The following is a 4,952-nucleotide window of genomic DNA, read 5'->3' on the forward strand; positions in this document are numbered from 1 at the left end:
AAATAAATAAAATTGTGCTCTGACTTCATCACAAAGCGGTTCACCGTACGTGCATGCTACGGGAATCACCAACTTCAACACAAGCATTCTTTAAATTAATAATCACCCCAACTAGCATTGCTTTGATATTATCACCTCCATATCTCAAAACAATTATCAAGCATCAAACTTCTCTTAGTATTCAACGCACTCAAAAGAAAGTTTCACATATCTTGAATACCAAGTATATTATCTTTAAACAAATTACCAAGCTATTAACAACTCTCAAAATAATCTAAGTGAAGCATGAGAGATCAATAGTTTCTTTAAAACAAATCCACCACCGTGCTCTAAAAGATCTAAGTGAAGCACTAGAGCAAAAATTATTACGCTCAAAAGGTATAAGTGAAGCACTATGAGCAAAACTATCAAGCTCAAAAGATATAAGTGAAGTACTATGAGCAAAACTATCAAGCTCAAAACATATAAGTGAAGCACATAGAGTATTCTAGCAAATTCCAAATCATGTATGGCTCTCTCAAAAGGTGTGTACAGCAAGGATGATTGTGGTAAACTAACAAGCAAAGACGCAAATAATACAAGACGCTCCAAGCAAAACACATGACATGTGGTGAATAAAAATATAGCTCCAAGTAAATTACCGATGGAAGTAGATGAAAGAGGGGAAGCCTTTTGGGGCATCCCCAAGCTTTGACTTTTTGGTGTCCTTGGATTTTCTTGGGGGTTCCATGGGCATCCCCAAGCTTAGGCTCTTAACACTCTTTGTTCCATAATCCATCAAAAGAATTCACCCAAAACTTGAAAACTTCACAACACAAAACTCAATAGAAATCTCGTGAGCTCCGTTAGTGAAAGAAAACAAAAGACTACTTTAAGGTAATGTAATGAACTCATTCTTTATTTATATTGGTGTTAAACCTACTGTATTCCAACTTCCTTATGGTTTGTAAACTAATTTATTAGCCATAGATGCATTGAAATAAGCAAACAACACATGAAAAACAGAATCTGTCAAAAACAGAACAGTCTGTAGCAATCTATAACTAACGCAAACTTCTGGAACTCTAAAATTTCTACCAAAATAGGAAGTACTGGACAATTTGTTTATTGATCAGCAGAAAAAAGAATAAATGCAAAAGCACGTTTCTGTGATTTATTGAATTGTTTCTCATGAGCGCAAAGTTTTTGTTTTTCAGCAGAATCAAATCAACTATCATCGTAGCTTATCCTATAGGTTCTACCTGGCACAAACACTAATTAAAAGATAAAAACACATCTAAACAGAAAGTAGAAACAAAATTTAACACTAAACAGGAACAAAAACAAAGAACAAAAAATAAAATTGGGTTGCCTCCCAACAAGCGCTATCGTTTAACGCCCCTAGCTAGGCATAAAAGCAAGGATAGATCTAACGAGTGCCATTTTTGGCACTTGATGCATAAGTAGCAAGAGAGGATCTCCTTTCTATGTCATTCATCCTTATATTAAGATTAAGAACATTGCCATTAATGGATGAGGTGAGATTAAGCACATTACGGAAATTTGCATCTAAGCTAGACGTCATCTCTTTGATAATTTCATTTTTATAAAAGCACAAGAGGGTAGTTGATTCAACTTTATCATTTAAGGGGTGCCCGAATATGGTTTTCATTTTTTCATAGGTATCTATAGCATCCCCTTCAAGAAAACCTTCTTCAAAAATAGAATCTAGAACTTGTTTGAAAGAAGCGGGCAAGCCAACATAGAAAATTTTAAATAAACCTCAATTTGATATTGTGGCACATAACTAGCCTGAATCCTTAATAACCTATCCCAAGCATCTTTTAAAGATTCATCAAGTAAATAGCGAAAGATTCCGGAATCATCATCATCAAAATTATCTAAATTATCATTGGTGATCCCGGCGGGTCTTTCCATAGCATCATTGTTTATGAGCTTAGAAAGGATAAAGGGTTATCCAAGGCACTAGAACTTGGGAGAAATCCCTTAGTTCTTTTTGATTCGGCCATGGCAACGGGAAGGCAAACGAGAAAAAAAAGCAAAAGGGAAAGAGAGGAGGAGATTGGGAAAGAGAGGGCGAATAAAACGACAAGGGTGAAGTGGGGGAGAGGAAAATGAGAGGCAAATAATGTAATGCGAGAGATAGGGATTGTGATGGGTACTTGGTATAGTTGACTTTTGCGCAAACTCCCCGGCAACGGCGCCAGAAATTCTTCTTGCTACCTCTTGAGCACTTTGTTGGATTTCCCCGAAGAGGAGAGGATGATGCAGTAAAGTAGCGTAAGTATTTCCCTCAGTTTTTGAGAACCAAGGTATCAATCCAGTAGGAGATCACGCACGAGTCCTTCGTACCTAGACAAAACGATAGCTACTCGCAACCAGTGCGATTAGGGGTTGTCAATCCCTTCACGGTCACTTACGAGGGTGAGATCTGATAGAGATGATAAATAATATTTTTGGTATTTTTGATATAGAGATGCAAAGTGAAAAGTAAAAGGCAAAGTAAAAACAAAGCAAGTAATAAAGTAATGGAGATTGATATAATGAGAATAGACCCGGGGGCCATAGGTTTCACTAGTGGCTTCTCTCAAGAGCATAAGTATTCTACGGTGGGTGAACAAATTATTGTTGAGCAATTGATAGAAAAGCGAATAATTATGATGTTATCTAGGTATGATCATGTATATAGGCATCACGTCCGAGGCAAGTAGATCGAAAGGATTCTGCATCTACTACTATTACTCCACTCATCGACCGCTATCCAGCATGCATCTAGAGTATTAAGTTAAAAACAGAGTAACGCCTTAAGCAAGATGACATGATGTAGAGGGATAAATTCATGCAATATGATAAAAACCCCATCTTGTTATCCTCGATGGCAACAATACAATACGTGCCTTGCTGCCCCTGCTGTCACTAGGAAAGGACACCGCAAGATTGAACCCAAAGCTAAACACTTCTCCCATTGCAAGAACTACCAATCTAGTTGGCCAAACCAAACGGATAATTCGAAGAGACTTGCAAAGATAACTCAATCATACATAAAAGAATTCAGAGAAGATTCAAATATTATTCATAGATAAGCTGGATCATAAACCCACAATTCATCGGTCTCAACAAACACACCGCAAAAAGAAGATTACATCGAATAGATCTCCACAAGAGAGGGGGAGAACATTGTATTGAGATCCAAAAAGAGAGAAGAAGCCATCTAGCTACTAGCTATGGACCCGAAGGTCTGAAGTAAACTACTCACACTTCATCGGAGAGGCTATGGTGTTGATGTAGAAGCCCTTTGTGGTAGATGCCCCCTCTGGCGGAGCTCCGGAACAGGCCCCAAGATGGGATCTCGTGGATACAGAAAGTTGTGGCGGTGGAATTAGGTTTTTGGCTCCGTATCTGATCTGACGGGGGTACGTAGGTATATATAGAAGGAAGGAGTACGTCGGTGGAGCAACAAGGGGCCCACGAGGCTGGGGGCGCGCCCTAGGGGGGGCCCTACCCTCGTGACCGCCTCTTTTGTTCCTTGGAGCAGGGTCTATGTCTCCTGGATCACGTTCGGTGAAAAAATCACGTTCCTGAAGGTTTCATTCCATTTGGACTCCGTTTGATATTCCGTTTCTTCGAAATACTGAAATAGGCAAAAAAACAGCAATTCTGGGCTGGGCCTTCGGTTAATAGGTTAGTCCCAAAAATAATATAAATGTGGAAAATAAAGCCCAATATAGTCCAAAACAGTAGATAAAGTAGCATGGAGCAATCAAAAATTATAGATACGTTGGAGACGTATCACCCGTCTCTCCCTTCCTTCCCGTGCGTCTCTCTCTCTCTCTCTCGCTCAGTGCCCCTCTCTCTTTCTCTTCTCTGCCCAGGAGCAGGAACCATGCCTTGGACGCCAAGCTCCGCCGTTGTCGTCCCGTGCGCGCCACCGTCCAGATTCGCCGGTTCCCTGCTTAGGCGCACCGGATCTGGCCGTTCCGGCCGCTTCCCGCCGACCCCGTCGCTAGGAGCCCGCGACAAGTCCGCCGCCATCGTACTGCTTCACGGAGACGAGGACGAACACAAGCCCCTGCCTCCTCGCCCGCTTCGTCCAACTGCACGCGTTGACCAGCGCCACTCTTTCCCCTCCCCCCTTTCCTTCTCCACCAAGGCAAGAGGGGGAGTCCTACTCCCGGTGGGAGTAGGACTCCTCCAGGTGCACCCCTTGGGGGCCGGCCGCACCTCCCCCTCCCTCCTTTATATACGGGGGCAGGGGGGCACCCTAGAACACACAAGTTGATCTACGTGATCGTTCCTTAGCCGTGTGCGGTGCCCCCCTCCACCATATTCCACCTCGGTCATATCGTCACGGAGTTTAGGCGAAGCCCTGCGCCGGTAGAACATCATCATCGTCACCACGCCGTCGTGCTGACGTGGGTCGCGCCAGGCCCAGCGGCCCCCTTCCGTCCTCACCTCACCGCAATTTCGGGCCATGACCCATGTGAGAAACCCCCCAGCCTCTCCTGTGCACTATCGGGCCAGCCAGATTCGGCCCAGAGTGTTTTTTCCCTTGCCTGCGATTTTGTCCAATCATCCAGAAAACTGCATGTTTACAGATTGCACCCTCATATTCATGCATTTAATAACTCATGAACCGTGCATCGGTTTAAAATGATTTATATATGCAAAAGGCTTAGTTTTTCATCTAGTTTCATAATATGCCACTTTCAACCATGTTTGAAATGTTTAAACCTACTGCTTATTTAATTTTACATAAATGTCATGTTAAAATGATTTATTTCATAACTAAATAACCGTAGCTCCAATTTTAATAAACTTTATATGTGAATGGGGTGGAAAAATGCATAGATTAACTTGGTGCACTTTATTTCCCTGTTTAACAAATCTAAAATATGGTTTAGGGCAGAACAGTGCCAATTCCAAAATATGCATATGAGGATTTTCCGGAATTG

This window comes from Triticum aestivum, chromosome 2B (genome assembly GCF_018294505.1).
Source record: "Triticum aestivum cultivar Chinese Spring chromosome 2B, IWGSC CS RefSeq v2.1, whole genome shotgun sequence".
In the NCBI taxonomy this organism is placed as follows: domain Eukaryota; kingdom Viridiplantae; phylum Streptophyta; class Magnoliopsida; order Poales; family Poaceae; genus Triticum; species Triticum aestivum.